Genomic DNA, 19,611 nt, shown 5'->3' with positions numbered 1-19,611 from the left:
CAAAAATGCATTATTCAAACCCTAACTAATTGTATTCAGGCCCTTTATCATCAATCAGCTCATTCAAGAACACAATGCAGTCAGTGCTCTTATTCAGTCTTCTGTTAGAATAGTGCAACAAGGTCACATGGTTTATTGGCTTCTGCAGACTTTCAGGTTATGGTCTGGGGATTAATTGTATTAGCTCCACTCTCTTACCCAGCATAGAATATGTGACAAAAACACAACAACACAGCCCTTAAAATTCAGTGAAACCAAGCAAACAATTAAAAGAGTCTTCATTATTCATTTTGTGGCAGGCCTGCGACGGGCCGATATTAACAGTGGAGTGAACAGGGATTCATTAACATCTTCTCCCTCACTGCCTCCTCTCGCTGAGCCATTCCTTGCTGCGTCGTCAAACTCACTTATCTCTCTGAAGCAATTAGCCACTGGAGGCTCCAGTGACCTGAGCCTTTGTTAGACTAACGGGTTACATTAGCATGGCTGTAGCCTGGCTGTCTTGGCAATGCATGTGTCAGTGCCAATGTGAGCAGCACTGATAAAGATGGGCCTTGCGGTGTGCACGTGTATATGTGCGTGTGTGTGTTTTGGAGGACACAGGAACTACATGCTTATTAACTGTCTGCTACCATTGTGCCACTTGTATTAAGCACCTATATTATTCTCTTTATACAATATATGTATCCATTACTGTATGTGTGGGTGTGTGTTGTAGTCCTGTTTGCGCAAGAATGGTGAAATAACTAAACAGTCAAGTGTAAGCAATTCATATCTGTGTGTAATTTGGTTTGCCTTTATGCTATGGCATGCAAAAAAATCAACAGCTGAATGCACAGTGACACTGAGCAGCTTTCAAACTCCTGCAATATACATTTCAATACACAAAATCTCCATCTTATTATGTATGTGGGACACGGACGGATTTGATTCTGACTTGTGAAGCTATAGGATTACACACATACACAGTACAATGTGCTGAGTTACAGTGCTTTCAGGGGAAAAGCATTGCTCGTTGTTCCTGCTACACATACTGTATAATGATAGAGACCATAGTGTGGTGTGTGGCCTGTGCCAGTCAGTTGATGAAAATGGTATAATAACGGCACACTTAATTACTGTCAAGCAGCTAGAGAGATCCCTGACATGTTAGAACACAACAGAGTGAAACCACATTAAAATGACATACTTGTAAATAGCATGTTCCAGACAAACAGGCCCCATTTCTAATAGTACTGAAATAGCCTACTACTAAGTTCCAGTGAAAACAACAGCATATGTTATTCATAATTAAGCATTTAAATGTTCTACTTCTTCCATATTTACCAAATTAATGGTTTGTTTTCCAGAGATATGTCTCTTGTCTGCTATGTTGAGTGGGGAAACAGCGTCCTCATAACTTTTCCTGACAGAACAAGGAAGGATCAACCACACAGATAGCACTAGTTCTGCTGCTTGCTGCTATACACCTTTAAAAAAACACCATGGACAACAACCAGCATTTGTATGCAAGTTTCTTGTTCATTCACGTTTCTTCTTTCATGAGGCCATGGCTCAGGAGGCAGAGGAGGATTGACGGTTCGATTACTGGCTTCTCCAGTCCATATGTCAAAGTGTCCTTGGGCAAGACACTGAAGCCCAGGTTGCTCCTGGTGGCTGTCCGCAGGTGTGTGTGTGTGTGTGTGTGTGTGTGTGTGTGTGTGTGTGGGCAAATAGTGTGAAAGCACTTTGATTGTGCTTCAATGTGTAGAAATACACTATAGTAGAATAACTCCATTTACCCCCATTCTGTCCACTATGAGGAAAGTTTAAACCTTTCAGAAAGACTGATGAAAACATTTAGAAACTTAAGTGAGACGCAAGAGCTTTAGTAAGGCTTGCTAGTAAATCTTCATGTACAGTATTAAAGGCATGTGTTGGGAAATTACACTCATTTTTCTGTCTACTGACTATCCTGGTGGTGCTGTAGAGCTAATATTTAGACATATATTTTTGGAGCCTCCTGAGCGTGGCTGCACACACTGGCAGCCAGATGTCACGCCCTCAGCCAGCCCTCAGCCCAGACGACAAGCTCCACAGGCATTGAATGGTGTCTGTAGTCCTGCTCTGCACCGTTCAACCTCAGAGCTCAGAGCCATTCACCTCTACTGCTGCCTCCATGCCAGCCTGACAGATGCCCCCTCAGTGCAGATGTGAGCGGTGTAGGGGTGGCGGTGGATGGCACAATACAGCTAAATCACTGTGTAATCAATGTGTATGGCTGGGAGGTGATGGGGGCTCAGTGAGCATGAAAACATTTACAATTGGCCAGGTAGTCCTTGTAAACAGGAGTGGTTATACAAAAGAGGCAGGTTGAATAATTGATAGGAGGTAAGAGGATCTGGCTTTGGGGGATTTTGGAGCATTGATTCTGGCTGAAAGGGAGAGAGCAGGCGGGAGAGAGAGAGGCTTTTCTGGTGCTAACCTTTATAAATGCATTTCTCTTCCCCTTAGTCCTCGTCCAGCGCTGGTGAGTCTGTGCATGGCAGCTACAGCTTTTCCTGTCAGCCTCTATTTCTTTCCAGCTTCTCTTTATGTTCTCCTTTGTTTCTGTTTGAAATAGTGGGTAAGTTATCATCTTCTCAGCACATGGCAACAGCACAGCCAGAGAGAAACAGAAGAGCAGATGGCTGCAGAAAGCAAGAGAGAGAGAGAGAGAGAGAAGCAAAGAAAGAAAGAATAAAAGGATAAAAAGAAGAGAGTACTGACAGAATAAGAAAGGTGCAGGATAAAAAAGAAGAGTGAGACAAACAGGAAAAGGATGGAGAGATACTAGGAGGAGAAGAAAGATGTCTCAGCAGAAGGCTAGAAGGAGGAACACTGTCATGGCAAAACATTTCACTTTGTCTGTCCATGGCGCAGTGTCATAAAACAGTACAATATAAATGTGTGAGATTTCTCTACCTAGATGAAAGTCATTAACAATCTCACACAAAAACACTGAAACTACAAAGAGACCTATTAGTCCGTCTGCTCCCTTCTCCATCTAACATCAAACACCCCCCCCCCCCCCCCCCCCCCCACACACACACACACAAACACACACCATCCACATTGTGGTAAATCATTCTTCTCACTAGCTGCAGAGCTCATGAAATCAGTTGATATAAATAAATTTACCAGCTTGCTTCCAAGCCTTGCTATTAGGCTCAGCCAGTACACAATACACAGGCATAGAAACAGATACACACACACAGTTTCACAGCCTCTTTGACTGCACACTTCACATTCCCATCATGTGTGCAGACTAAAACACATTTATCTGTGGTTGTTTCACTGAAGCTGTACTTTGCAGAAGTATGAGAAAATGTCTTGAAACCTTCTTTTCATCTCATCAGACAGAATAGGTATTATGACATTTCTCCAAACTGGTCACTGGTAAACGTGCTGCTGTCTTGTTATTTGTTGTGCAAGTAATGGGCACTCACTCTGTTCAAATGCAAATTTCTCTTTCAGCAAAGTTGTACAGCTGTGCCATCAGGCACTTTGACTGTATGCTGCCTGGTTTTGTCAGAATACATCAATAATTTTACAGGACAACATCGAAATTACTTTGACTTCAAAGTCATATGCATTCACATTTCGTTTCATACATGACTGACTGCAATTTCTGCAATAATTTAAAGTCTTACCTTACCATAACACTTTGCAATTAGGATGGCTATGCTAATGCTTTCCCTTCTTTAGGCACCTCTTTTTGAGCAGAGCTCATGTGTTTGGGCGAAAATAGAAATGAGGCTTTTTGGACTCTGTCTTGCTCCAGGAGTTGCTTTATCTTTACTTTAAATGAGGTCCACTTTGTGCATGAAGTAACTAGAAGCAGTGGGCGGCTTCTCCCAGACAAGAGACATGTGTTTGTTTGGCATTGGGTGGGTGGGTTACATCATCTGGCTGTCCGCCTCATGGCCATGTGCGCCTCTGTGCTGACACAAAGACAACGTGCTAAGACCATCATCAGAGGAAATTAGCTCAGCAGCGTTGGAAGCACTCTCTTCTCACAATAGCCAGTGGCTATGCTAAATCATTAGCCTGTCACTTTGTTTGGGTTGAGTCCAATTATTCTCTCAATCTGCCTCCAAACCAAATTGCATTATTACAATTATATCCATTACATGACATATTGTCTTGGCCAGGGTGTATGAGTTGAAGAAAAGGAGAAGATGCGCTGAAAAAAAAGGTGACAGAGGGGGAAAATAATTTCAGTGGCATTATCAAGCAGCAGGGAAAGTCTCAGTATTTTCCAGTTGACTCTGTAGAAGAGCGTATTGATTATTTTTTTCTGCTGTAATGGACGTTTGTATTTGGCACATAAATATCTCTCCCAATCACCCTTTCACTCACTTTTCTCAAGGCCTGTGATGTTTCCTTGTCAGACTTTGTTATGGGACCTATTCTTGCTTCTTGTTACAGACTTTTTCTTCTTCTTCTCTCTCTCTCTCTCTCTCTCATCATCATCTGATCTTTCTGTGTCTTTATTTCAACGAGTCCCTCACCACAGCTTTTTGCTGTCACAACACTCCTGTCATCTGGATGTCAGTGCTAATCAGAGCGTGGTGCCGCTGATCATTGTGCATCAGATCATTATCCAGACATTTCACTCTGATGAAGTCTGAGGTGGAATACAGCGTGGTCCTGTCAAACTAACCGTTAGTTATGTTGGTGTAAGCTGCTAAAATAGTATATCATAGTTCCTGCAGAGAGCTGGCACTGCCACAGGGATGTGAGAGCATCACACCGAGGAGTTCAGCAGTTGCACTGACTGACTTTATACTACTTCACTCCAGTTTCTAGCTTGATATGCATATTGGCTTCCAGTTGCGACAGTAAACTCTAAATCATGACAGAAAGTAATATTTCTGCTCGATCACAGTAAGATTAGAATCATCACTCTAAAGGTAAGAGAAGTTAACATTTACAGCAGCAGCTTTAATGTATAAATTTCAGTTCTTCATTCTACCCTTTTTAACTACTGTTTTAGTGTTCTGCCTCTTCTCACCATTTTTCTTGAGACAATGAAACCTATATATTATTTATATGTGCCTGTTAGTGCACTTGTGTCTATCTGCAGTCAGACCTTGGACCCAGATGTAATTTGACTTTGCCTGTTTACAGCTAAAGACCTCTGCTAAATCATAACTACACTTGACATATGTAGTCCAGACCACACTTCGAAGACAGAGTGTGAAGGATCATTCATTCACATCGTGGACCTCCTCAGAGATGTTTTGAACTGACCACTGGTTTAACAGCTGCCTAATGACTGAAATTATGTAAAGTGCAAAAAAGTTAGGTGACATTTTTCTAAATGATACTAAAAGATATGTTTCAGATAGCCTTTTGCTATGTTGGTTATTTCTACAGTGATCTTATGGTAACACTTTATATTAAGGATACAAAATAAATGCTTAAAGGTGCAAAAAGATTTTACACATTGGCTGATAAATCAAGTGAAAATGGGACAGGATGTGATATCTCTCCTCTATCCTAACTCCCACCATGACCGTGCCTCAGTTGCTATTTCAGCCTCTTTAACCTGTGTTTTCCAGATAACATAAATTAGCCCTGCCTGCCAACTAGCACAGGTTACAAGAAGCAATTTTCAAACAGCAAGTAGTTTTAAACAGCCAGTCATGGAGGTGTCCTCTGCGGCTAAATGTCTGAAAAGCACGTTACGTTCTTTTGCACAGAAATAGTGGGGCAAAGGAAGAGCAAAAACCAGGTTTAACTTTGGTTTGTTGTTTGAGATAAAGTTAAAAGCATCAGAAGGACTCCAATTTGATTCAGTGGTGGTGTTTTTCTTTTTGGACGTGTTAGCATCTAACATCTATGTTTGTTTTGATAACATTAGAGAGCTAGCATGGTCACAATTTTACCTTTTTGTTGAATTAATATGATTTTAATTCAGGCTTTGTGTAACATTAGTGCTTTTGTCACATTAGCAGTAACCAGAACATTTTACTAGACTGCCAAATTTATTTGTTATTCAGCTGACACTAGCTTCAAACTGGAGGCTGCATTTTGTACAGTTTGTCGCAACCAGGCATATATGATATGTATACTCAGTTTATTTGGTATTTTTGTTGAGATTAAACATGTTTGCCCATTCTCTCTAATATACAGTGATGTATATGTTCTTTATGATGTCAGTTTAAATTATAATAAATATTTTTACACTGGCCACACACCAACGTCCTTGTGACAGGTGTAGTAATGGACAATGCATGTAACACTGGCAGAAAGCCAGCTGCTTGACTTTAAGAAAAAGAAAGACAGAGAGCTATGGCAAGCTACTGAGACCCCTGACCACCTGCCTGTAGACCCACTCAGCAGACCTCCCTCCTTGGAAGATGACTGAAATACATGTTCTCCCTCATTAATCCACTCTGTATGTGTGTTTGGGGCAAAGTATGCATTTACATGAGTGTAACCAGGAGTGCATGTACAGCTCTGTTTGTCCTTGTGTGTGTATGTGTGTGTGTGCAAATATGGCGATCTGGTCCCCCAGAAGGTGAGATGGTGGGATGGCTGGTTCTAAGGGCATGGTGATGTGACAGCACTGGGAGAAAACAAGGCCACTTGGTACAGCTCCATCTGTGGCCCTTCTGTTCCTCAACTATCTGACCTTTGACTGTCTTTAGGTGTTACATGACAAGGATATCTGAGCCATGGCCCTTTAGGACTGCTGCAGCTGGGGACTCAGTATGCTCAGAGGTTAGCTTGGTAGTAGAAATGTACATGAAGTGGCTCCAGAATAAATCACACCCCCTGACAAAGGTCAGATGACTGTTGGATTTAGGAGTCTGGGTGTGTGTGTGTGTGTGTGTGTGTGTGTGTGTGTGTTTGTACAGGTATGTCTGGATAAAACCGAAAGAGGATTTTGTAGAGGTTTTGATTCACACTTGACTCTGTGCTAATGAGAGAAAAAACTGTCACTTCACAGTGCTAATTTGGGTGTAATATCCCAAAGTCAGCCAATCCACCACAGAGTGGAGAGAGAGAAAATTAAGCATCTGCTTCATTTCCCTAACTGGCCGTAGCCAGACTCATTAACAAGAACGATGCTCATCCAGAGAGGCTCCATCGACGCTAGGGTCCTCACAGACGCATCAGCACAGTCAGTTAAGGAAGTAGAGCACGTAACAGACTATAAAGCCTGTCTCACAGCTCACCTCTATTTGTGGCGTTACAGAATCCAAAGGAGATTCTCAAAGGGAACTCACACAGTGACAACAGATTAGTGACAACCAATGACATTAACTTGAAGAAACCCTTCATAATATCAAAGACACTGATGTTAGAATGTACTGCTGACATGGGTTTCCAATAAGTATGAACATCCTTCATTAACCTCTGTAGTGATGATGATGAACTGCATGGCTGGCTCAAACTAAGCTGCCTATCAGGATTTTGAGCTGTCTGACAAGATTCCGGGGTCAGTGAATGTGAAAGCTGAGCTCATAACAAAATGGAAGGTTGTTATCGCTCTGGAGTCACACAAGAGACGGGGTACACAGACTGTTTATGGTCATGGTAAAGCAAGGTTTTAGTGAGAGTCAGAGGAATCAATTAGCTTTGGTTGAGGCGAGGTTCTTAAAATTAATTAGTGACTGTAATTACAGAGGAACAATGAGCTGATAATTACATCTGCAATAATGAATACACTTATTGTAACCAAAGGGCCGTTGAGAATGCAGCCATCACCTAATAACTTATTACTCAGTTGATATAATGAGCAATTCTGTAATGAGAAATGACAGAGCTATAAAACTCAGGCCCAGTGTGGTAAAGGATAGGACCTGTTGTTTAGAAACATATGGCCATCACTGAACAAGTTTGTTTAATACAGCAGAAAAGCAACGGTCCTGCCTAACCAGAGTTTGCCAGCTCAGATGAATGTGGATGTGTGTGACTGTAGTGATTCAAATTTGTTGCAAAAAAAACCAAAAAACATTTTATTGACAATTACACACAAGAAGGTGTCAGGCATCACATACACAACACCAAGACAAGATACAAGACTCAAATATTATCTGTCAGTCCTCTTACACATCTTATACACCTCTCTTCACACCCCCCCTACCCTCTAGACACCTAAATACATAGATCCAAACACACACACTTGACAAAGTTATCCAAGTGCCCCTTCCCAGCTCTTCCCCAAGTTTTTATAGGTCCTAAAGCATGTCATAGATGTGCTTTCATACCTTGTTACTGTAAATTGCTCACTTTTATTGCTATATTCAGACACTGGCTTTTCTATAATCAAATAATGTTTCATCCATTTTTCCAAACCTGTAAAATACAGGCTTCTGTATTTTTCCAGTGTTGAGCTTCTTAGAAAAAAGAGGAAAACATAATCTACCACTCTACTGGATATCTTATTTCTCACCATTCTGAAAAACAGTTCAAGGGAGATTTTAATTTTAGTTTTACAAGTTATTGATATCCATTCTTAGATTTAATCCCTTGTTATGTTGGAAGTCACATTTCACATACAAATTAGGAGAACTTGGATAAAACCTATGGAGTTTATTTTTAATGTAGACTATTCTAATCCTTTTAATTTGCATCGTAATAGGGTTATATCAGTTGATACTTTCCTGGTCAGTATTTGTAAATATCTTAATATAATTTTTGCTCCATGTTTTCCTGGCCCTGTTACTTTCTCCACTTTTTTCATTTCCCATCTAATTTCTAGTTGTCCTGGGGTTTTCCCTCCTAGGGTAAACCACAGCAGGGACCCAGGACACAGGACATAACCCAATATGACATAGAGAAAATGACCTCACACATATGTACATACCCTTGAAAAATCATCTTTTCTAAATATACTGCATTGAGTTGTTTACCCTGCTCCACCCTGAGGTGTAGACAATGGCCATAAAGAATAACACATCAATAAAATATTTAACAATCTTGTACTTCAATAACGTCATCCTAATATTGATCCAGTTAAAGGTGAACTGAATTTAAATTGTCAAGTGAATGAGAGACATAGATTTTTTTACTCCTCCTTTTAATCCCCCATATTAGTCATCTTATAATTTTAAGATCCTTAACAGAACACAAGGGTTAAGTGAGTAGAGGATATACAAAGGTACATGTAAGGGTCTTTTTAATAGCAGGAAATGTTATCCCACATTATAATACCTTTGATGTCCTCACTTATCTGCTCCTTTACCCACCCTTCTAAGTCCCTCACACACACACTTCCCCACTCACTTACTCCTACAGGTATATGAAGTGGCTTATGAAGTAATCACTTTTTGCACATTTTATTCTGTTGTAATTGGATTTTAAATGGATAAAACTGACAGTTTTGCAGATCAGTCTACACTCAGTAGCTCATGATGACAAAGTGAAAACATGTTTCTAAAATGTTTTGCAATATTATAATAAAATGTAATTTAATCAGTTTAATAAATTGATATTTACAAATGTTTTCACACCCTTAATTCCTGATCCATTGCAGAGGCCCCTTTGGCAGCAGCTACAGCTTCGAGTCTTTGTGGGTAAATCTCTACAAGCTTTGCACACCTGCACAGTTTATCCTGTTCCTCCTGGCAGATCCTCTCACTTCCGTCAGATTGGAAGGGAAGCGTCTGAGCTGTCATCCTCAAGTCTCTCCACAGATGTTCTACTGGGGTTTAAAATATTTCTTTGAATGTTTGTATGTACAGAAATAGGGTATGATAACCAGCCACACACAGGGTTGTATGTGCACAACATTTTTAATACTTCCAAACTGAATGGCCCAACTGTTCTGTCCTTGAATAGAAACCACTAATATTCTTTGTAATGTTTCCATATCTTGTAAATCCTATCATAATCATACCCATCTGATTGTTGTATGCTTGGCAGGTGGGGCACAGGAAACCCCGGACCACAATCAAGGGAACTATCACTACTCATTAGATAATGTAATAGTATAAGACGCCCACAGAGAAAGTCATAAACCATCTCTTCATATTTATTCCTGCACACCTTTGCTTGTGTGAGCTGGTGTAGTCCACAGCAGTGTACAGTAAATGCAAGAAAAGCCCAGGAGATCAGTCTGTCTGCCCTGTTCTCAGCCTTGACAGATGTCAGCATGTGAACGATTGTCCTTGGGTAAACCTCTAGTGGCTCGGGGTATATGTGGCTATATACAGTATGATGTAAGCTGTAGGAAATGAAGAGTCCTTGAGAAAGTTTGAGGCTTAATTTACAAAGCCTGTCATATTTGCTTGTGATCAGGAATGCTGGTGTACTTGCACATTCAAGAGGCAAACATACCACTGTCAAAAATAATCCAGCATCTTTAAAAAGGATGAAAATAACAACCGAACAGTGTAGCAAATTACCATAACCTTAACATTCAAAACACTAGGGGTTATAGTGGGCATGTCAATATTATTGAGTGACTTTTACTGACTGTGTGCCAGAAAAATTTACATTTCTTACTTACAGTAGTATGTGCACATATAGGCTACAGTATTTTGTACACTGAGAACAGTAAAAAAAAAATAAAAAAATCATGGTCCTCAGCCTCACTGTCTCCTCACAAATCCCATTTTAATCTCTGCAATCTGTGGTTCATAATAAACTAGAAGGCATGCTCTCAGTGCACATTAAAAATTGTAAGCATACTACAGCGTACTCACAGTATAAACATACCCTTCAACCCATAGTTTCCAATCTAAAGATCACTGGGTGTGTGTGAAGGATTGTCTGCTCTGAGGTTGTGACATTGTCAGAATTAGAAGTGCACATGTTAAAAACTTTCATATAACAGTTACTGATTAAACAACAGTCAGCATATAAAACTATTAGCCACTATTTAAAGATTTTTTTGGTCCTCAGTCAAAAAGAGTAGTTATACTCCTTTTAGACATGAAGAGAAGTCCTGTGTGTGTGTGTGTGTGGAAACACCTGTGTGGGAAATGTCCAAGGAAGTTTACTTAGACTTTACACTAAGGACTATCTCCACGATGATCTGTGTTTCCCACTGCTCCTTAATAAAGTTTTGCTATACATCCTACACGGCTGCACAATGCTGAACTGTTGCTGTGTGTCTGTGCAGGGCAGATAGGGCACAGCAAAACAGACAGTAGGATTTTGTATACATTTGGGCTGCATGACACAAAATCCTTCCCACATGGTTATAAGGAAGTGTGGGTGTGTTTTTAAAATGTAACCAATCAGAAAACCGCGTTTTATTTCTCCAATTCATTGCTGCTTTATTCTCGCTAATGCTGCTCGCTCTCTTCATTCACACTCTACCTCACTCTACAGTTGATTGCTCTCTCTCTCTATCTCTCTCCTAAGCTATGTATCTACTATCAGTACTAAGCAAGGCGTACATGCTGCGCTTCCCGATAAATGAGGGTTTCAAAAACCGGCCTAGTTTGCTTTTTCATTGTATTTTTTGCTGTGTCAGTCTCTGTTTAGAGGAGGAAGGGGCTGCGCTCCTCACACACACACACACACACACACACACACACAATGTGGGCAGAGGATGTGAAGGATCACTAAACTGTGCAACACTCAGACAGTAAGGGAAACTGTATGAGCAGTTTATCAAACAGCTGTTGAACAAGCAGAACACAGATTTAGAACTTAGTGGAGTAGTTTTAGGACAGGAAGTGAAATGACCACTCTCAGTGTTTTAGCCATACACAGGAGGTAGGGCTTGGGGGATGATAAGCTGTTTAATAAACCTACACATCTAAGCGTCCTCACTGTCATCAGCATCACTGGAGAACTCGCTCAGAAACAGTCGTATAATGATCTAATTAATGATTTTGCAACTGCCACAGCTGAAAAGTATAGTATAGTTCTTACTGTATATACAAGACATACAGTATGTGCTTAGGGAACCCAAATATTGAGCAACAGCCCTGGGTTTCCAGACTTCTGCTTGTGTTGGGTCTTGCTCCAAACTCCAGCATTCTGTTGTCCTCAAGACCTCATCAGCTCCAGGCCAGCTTTGGGCAATGCACTCTAGGTTGCCCACACCCAACAATCCAACCTCCCGATGCCCCCAAACGTTCCCCTGACTCTGCTTTGCCCAGCTGCATGCCTGCTCCTCGTTCCCCAGTATACATACAGGCTGATCTCTACATGCTCTATTTCTCTTTTCCACAGTGTTCAAGAAATTCTTGTGGGGTTTTTTTTTTTGTTCGCTTACTTTTGCCCATCTGTTTTGTACTGTACTGGTTCTGAACTTGTGCCTTTGTTTGGATTATCAGTCTGTTTCTAAGTCTGCACTGTTTCATGACCTTGCCTCCGGTTCATCCTTGCTGGGTGTTCACTGCCTGGAGTTTCCTGGACTAAAGTAATCCTGTTCCCTCTTTTACTAACACTGACTCCACTTCATTTACTGTGCAATTTACCTTCTGCCTGTGTCTGTACTTGGGTCCTTTTCCTTGTTGCCTGATAGCACAAACATGATAGGTCAGGTGAATGATGAACAAGCACAGACGTTGAGAGGAGGATAATATGACTTTGATTAGTTGGTTATACTGTGTAGGTTGTGGTGCATGTTCCTGAGGCAAGGACACAATGTCTAGCTAAGAAATGCTGGGCTAGATTCTGTAGCATATTTGCTGCGAGACCTGGCCCCATCTTTTGGTCTGGGTTGTACAAATTGTTGGATTGAATATTTCCATCAGCAACACATGTCAAGTTCATTTTAGCCACAGTTACTCTCTCAAACATTTTCACAGGCTAACACTGGGCATGGAAACAAATCACAAACCCATCACTACGGCAAGAATAACAGCTGAAATAACCCAAAGACATATACATTGAGCATGACAACTAAACAGGGGACCCCATTCCATGTGGAAAAATCTGTACTGGGGGGTTAACACAACAAACTGGCAAAAACAAAACCCATAATTCATGTAGTAGATTGGAACAGTCAAGAACAAAGATATAAGTAGTAGAAGTCTGAGGGCAAAGCACAACATTCTCCTAAACAACAAGACCTATGTAATGATGAACATCCTGGCAGGAGAAAGAACTTTTATATGAGCCAATAAGGGTGACACCTGCAATCGCTGCCAAGGAGAGCACTGTGTTGGTGAAGGGCTTCAGCTGGCAGAAGTAACCAAAGTCAGTGGCATCATCTGCATCCACTGCCAAAATGTAGCCCTGGTGTCCTGGACTCGAGTACTACAGCACTGGCGACTGCACTTATGGATGTGCCACCTTGGAGCGACTGGACTACCTGTGCAACCTGATTGGGCTGCAGGTACTGCCTCATGCTACCAGTAGTGACAAGGACACTAGCAAAACACAAAACTTAAGAAGAATCAGTCAGAAAGGATCAGGAGAGAGCATTTGTCTGTGGTCTGCCATATGCAAAACCATTCCCTTTTGGCGGGTTGTCTTGCTTTTGCCTCTCCAGAGCACCTGTTGTCACTTTCATTTGCACCAAAGCAGGTGAAACTGATTCACAATCACTTGTGCTTCCTAAATGAACAGCTTGATATCCCTGAAGTTTAACTGACTTGTGGTTATACTATGATGATTAAGTGTTCCCTTAATTATTGAGCAGTTTGCATAGCTCTTTCTGTGAATTTCCATTATCAATAAAAATATGATTAAAAAAGTTTCTCCATTACCCAAAGAGTATGAGGTGAAGCAGATGCTCCCTAATGACAAGTTTATTTTCACTTCCTTACATCCTTATTAGAAAAATCACTCTCTTCACTGCACTGAACGTCTTTACCTATGTCGACCTTTTAGTGTCCACCGGCAGATTTTGTGCATCACTGCAGTGCACCACACAGATCAGCCCGTCTGTCTAGCAGACAGGTATATTGACTTTTATTCATGGGACATATCTCAACGTTTGCTCAGGGTAAATGTTAGGAGCTATGACTATGCTTGACTGATGCTGTAGATCTACCTCAGACTAAAGTAAATAATCTCTTCATGAGCAACCCTGGCTAGGTGTACAGGTAGCTACTGGCTGTCAGAGGGACACTCACATCTCTATTACAACTGCCAGGGCATGACACAACTCAGCCAAATAACCTGACTGGTATTTATAACTCACACCCTACACACTATATTTCTGACATCTTGGCCTGTTTTACCTCTAGCTTCATGTCTTTCTTGAGGAAAATATAGTTGCAGATCTTACAGAATGTAGTCATATCTAGTTGATACAGTTAATTACAGTAGATCAGTGTTTGTATATCCTCACCATTAATTTTTATAGTTCATACTATCAGTTCTAGCCTGTCAAAGCCTCATGTTTGCTGCATCACTGAAGTCTGTTAAGGTGACTGGTAAATTAGCCTAGGACAGTTTGAGACCCAAGTCACATGGGTTATATAACAGGTGAATGACACTTTGTTTTCACACAAGCATTAACACAAACTATTCCTACATCTCTGGGGGTGAAACAAGGTTTCAATAGTCCTTATACCCATTGTTCAAACTGGAAATAAATGGGTTGTTGCCGTACCATCATTGTTAAATGCCATGATCGGTAGCAGAGATCACTATCTTGAATCAAGTAGCTCGATCTACAGCAGCCACTTCCGGGTTTTTCGGCCGTGCTCCTCTGGTAGGTGTTTCCTCCCTGGCCACGCCCTGATTTTTGGCGCGAGGCTGTTGTCTGCTGTGCTTTGTTTACCTCCTTATTTTAACCGCGCTGTTTTTCTCGTCTTTGTTATTTACTTCGTTTCTGTGACTGATTGTTTGAGTCATTACTGTCTCAGGCTCCCCCTTGACTGAGCATGTTGGAAGGGTAAGTTCTGGAGATGGTTGTTCTGGATTTGAGACTGTGTTTGCCTGAGCTCCTTCTCCATGTTGCTGTGTGCCTTTACTTTGTCTGCTTTTTGTCTTTTGTCTGAGCTCTATTTTTCCTGTGCACACTGTTTTTCTCTCTTTGGGCTGAGTTTTTGTGCTGTAGCCTGCCCCTGACTAGGATTCCTCTAGGATATTTGCTACCTCTACCTCTTGTTTGTTGTTCTGGTTTCTGCCATATCTCCACTCACTCCTGTTGTTCTCCACTGTCTGCAGTTCCTGCTGTGTCCAAGTAAAGCTGCCTACTTGCTCTGCTCTTCCTGGTAGGTAGTTGGTACACAAAACTAGGCTGGGATCTTCTAGTTATCCTGGTTGAACTTAGCACTGACTGCACTGCATGAAAGCAAGTCAAGCTGATTAATCCTAGAGCTTTATTTGTTCTATCAGCAGCTATGTTGATCAGACACTACTTTTTTTTGTTAATATGTGAAATGTGAGTCATTGTTACTGTGTTTATGAAGATTGTTGTTCACATTATGAGTTTCTTTGCAGCTGCTGAGGTAAATGGAGATGAGGATAAAGGTGTCTTCAGTGAAGTCAGTCTATATTGCTATATGATTTTCCTCCTTTACAATGGTGTGCACATTTGGTTTTTTGTCATATGCTATATAGACCGTTGAAAGCAGAAACTTACATACACCTAAACTCAGTTTTTCATGACTCCTGACATTTAATCCTATAAACATTCCCTGTTTTAGATCAGTTAGGATCACTACTTTTAAGAATGTGAAATGTTATAATAGACTTGTATCAGCTTTTCAATTTTCCCCCATGTGGGAATTCCCAGTGGGTCAAAAATTTGCACACTCAGTATTTGGTAACATTGCCTTTAAATTGCTAAACTTGGGTCATGTGTCTTGATCCCTTCCACAAGCTTCTCACAATAAGTTGCTGGAATCTGAGCCCATTCCAGAGAGAACTGGTGGAACTGAGTCAGGTTTGGAGGCCTCTGTGCCCACGCACGATTTTTCAGTTCTGGCCACACTTTCTATTGGAATGAGGTTGGGCCTCTGTGATGGATGCTTCAATATCTTGACTTTGTTGTCCTGAAGCCATTTTGCCACAACTTTGGAAATCTGCTTGGGGTCATTGTCCATTTGTAACAAAGCTTTAACTTCCTGGCTGATGTCTTGAGATGTTGGTATATCCACTTAATCTTCCTTCCTCATGGTGCCATCTATTTTGTGAAATGGCCCAGTTCCTCCTACAGCAAAGCCCCGCCCACCAGCATGATGGTGGTACTTGGTTCACAAGCATTCCCCATCTTTCACTCCAGACATATCGATGGTTATTGTGGTCAAATGGTTCATTTTTGTTTCCTCAGACAGGATATTTCTCCAAAAAGTCAGATCTTTGTCCCCATGTGCAGCTGCAAATTGTAGTCTTCCTTTTTTTTTTATGGTGGTCTTGGAGCAGTGGCTTCTTCCTGGCTGTGCAGCCTTTCAGGTTGTGTTGATATAGGACTTTTTTTTTGTTTGTGCGTGTCTATATATAATTAGAGAGAACTGTTCAGACCTAAGTACATTCGTCTCTAGGAGACAGAACACATCTCCTGAGTGGCATGGTTGTGTTTGTACAGATGAATGTGGTACCCTCAGGCATTTGGAAGCCTCTCTCATGGACAAACCACACCTGGACATTTTTTTTATTTATTTCTATTTTCTTCCCCTCTTAGGTCTTGATTTGCTTGCTTTTTTCCATATTGTCAAACAGGTACAGAGTTTTTGAAAGTAGGTATAAAAGTGCACCTCCTACTGACTCCAGTTGTTTGCCTGTCAGTCCTCTAAAGCCATGGCAAATTCTGGAACTTTTAAAGCTTAACAGCTGGAGTGGATTAAAATAAAATCTGTTTTAATGACTTCAGCTGTACCTGTTGGAACAAGAGTACATCCATGTAAATATTTTATTTTATTTATTTATTTTGGCTTGTGAGGTCCAGTCCCTTCTACAAGCTGCATGCACTCACATGTGGTTTCGTTTCACGGGAGTTGCATGCAAACCGGTGCCACCCTCCCAGAAAGCAACAACATCTCAGCCCCAGAGTGGCTTTGCCCCTTGTCCGTCTCCCATAATAAAGCTTTTTACCACCTGACAATCTGTCTCTGTGCAACTGAATCCAACCCAATTACAAAGTCTGACATTAAATTGCTTTTAAAGTGTCCATCATTTGGGTTTATAAATAAATAGAGATGGGGAAATTCTCTGCAGTTGGAGAATCCTATTATTTTACAACTGAAGTTGATGGAAGTGCTTGATTTCCAAAGTGTGATATGTTAATATTTGAACACAACAATTTTGAATGAGCTTGCAAGATGTGGTTTGACTTGAAGGGTACACTATTTGTGCTTGTATGTTTTTCCTCAGAAGCTTAAATAAGCAAAGACGCTTGTACTGTCGGCACAGCTTTATGCATCAACAATTGAATAGTCCCATAATTGATGGATTTGTGACAGCATTTTTATTTTAAGGAATGTATTGGTTCTGCTATCTCTGCATTTACATTAACAAGGTGGTTCAACTACAAGTGACTGTAGCAGCAACAATGTATGTGAGTGGAAAAGGCAAAAGGTTGCAAATCTTCAGGGGATCATTTCTATCTTAAACATAACTTAAAAAAAAGGTAACATGATAGGAGTTAGTCTCAGGAAAGTGACAAATGAAGTAAAGGCTAATTCATTTCAGTGTCTACTTAGTCATTAAAATGACTTCAGGTTTCCTTTTCCACAATTCAAACACTACCTGTCTGATTTACAGAAGGTTTGGGTTTGATCTTGACAAATGCCCCTGCTATTAAAAACTCATAAAGTACTTAACTGCGCACTGTAGTCATGTCTCAGCACATTTCACTCTATGAAATGGATAAAGAGCAGGTGTATCTGTGCATGGTACTTTCTGCTTATGGTGTCTTCATTAGCAGCATGTGCACATGTTCATAACATTAAGTATCAAGTAGGTGGCAGCTAATGGGACTTTGTTTTAATGGCTGATAACTATTTCTTATTCTGTGGCTGTTCTTGCTGCAGTACTTGGTGGGTTGGTTCCCCATGTACACAGTCCCAGGTCAGGCCATGACCCCGTCAATCCTACCCACTTGGGGGATTAAACAGTCTGTGGAGCTAATGGTTTGGCAACAAGTACTCTGGAGGCCCTGAGTTTATTTGTATTATGTATGCACATGTGCAGATGGGTAATTGCTTCTATTTCAGTTGCATCCATGCAACTTTAATGCATATATATGACACATACACTCAGTGGCCCCTGCATGCATTTCTGTGTGCACATGCAGTTGATAGACACAATGACCACCTAGTGGGTTTAACAACTCTGCCTCCAACTTTGATAGTGACTCAATGTCTATCAGTATAGCAGAGGGGGTTTAACCTTAAACTCAGTTGTATAGTATGCCTCTCAAAGATGGAATTTAAAGCTAAACTGTAGGGCTGTATCATACGTTCCTATTATTATGTCTACCTGCTTTAGGGCCAAACACAATAACAAACGATTTGCTTTAGGGCCAAACACAATAACAAACAATGAATACACCTTCCTTCCCCCTGCCTCTCTCTTCAACCACAGCACAAATGAGTTTGGATTCACCTGAGCAATGAACTACAGCGTGCTGGCTTACATCCACTCAGCTTTTCATTCAGCATCACCTGGAGAGAGAGAGCAGGAGGTGAACTGTGTCATATTACAATGACAGCATACCATGGCAATAAACAGGGGGAGCCCTCCTTTTGTGAGAGCTTAATTTCCATGTTTGTGAATGTACTGTATATTATGAGACCTACCTCTTGAGCCATGGGGCAGGTGCTGCGAGTCCCTGAAAAAGAACTGCACCTTCCGTCCTCCGTCCTGGTGGCTCAGTGATTAATGCCCATTTTTAACTCTTTTGCTGTCACGTAGTGTTCTGGGATTCTTAAAGAGTTTATGCTTTGTCTCCGCATCCATAAAAGAAGATTTTGGTCAACCCTCGTTGTTTTATAAAGTTGCAGTGTCCAGTTGTTCCTTTCAGTGACTTTGTCACAAGGCTGTCTATCCAAAGACTTTAATCTGATCGCTTCTTGTGGACTGCAAGTGGATTTCCATTCCTCTCTGAGCCTCCACTCTTCATGTTTTATTAATGTCATAGGCTGTTGAGTTTGGCTCACCTAACTGACTTACCAAGTCATCCCTTTCCTTGTCACAAATCAAATTAGCCCAGGCTGTGATTAATCATCAGGCAGAGCACCCAGTGAAAGGAGGCTGACACCTTATTAATTTCCTTAATTACATCTTGTATTAGGTTTCAGAATCGTCCCGTCTAATTATGCCCCCTTTGACTCCCAACTCTTTCAACCTGGCAACACAAATTATTTGTGCAACCATGGGTATTTAAATGGATTGTATTTAATACAGTCAAGTGTGATTAATGTGATAAAGGAGGGAATTTTCAGTTCAGTTTCAGCTCTTTCATTTGTTACACAACAAAGTCAGGGATAGGCTTGAAACTTGGACTACACACCAGGGCTGAAACAGACACATCATTTTGCGAAATTTGAATGTATATTGCCAGAAATCTAAATTACTACAGCCTTGATTTTTGCTATATTACTGTAAAGTGAAAGAGACATTAAAAGCAGAAACATTATTGCATGTCTTGCACCTTAAACAAAATGCTCCCTTGCTGTCAAAATAGCCAAACATGATTTGTTTTACTCTTACACGTTATGTCTTCACACTGATAAAATATTATAAATGTACAACAGTATCTTTAAAGAATGTAAT

Source organism: Monopterus albus, unplaced genomic scaffold (genome assembly GCF_001952655.1).
Source record: "Monopterus albus unplaced genomic scaffold, M_albus_1.0 scaffold18.1, whole genome shotgun sequence".
Taxonomy (NCBI): Eukaryota; Metazoa; Chordata; class Actinopteri; order Synbranchiformes; family Synbranchidae; genus Monopterus; species Monopterus albus.
Note: the sequence above shows the minus strand (reverse complement) of the source record.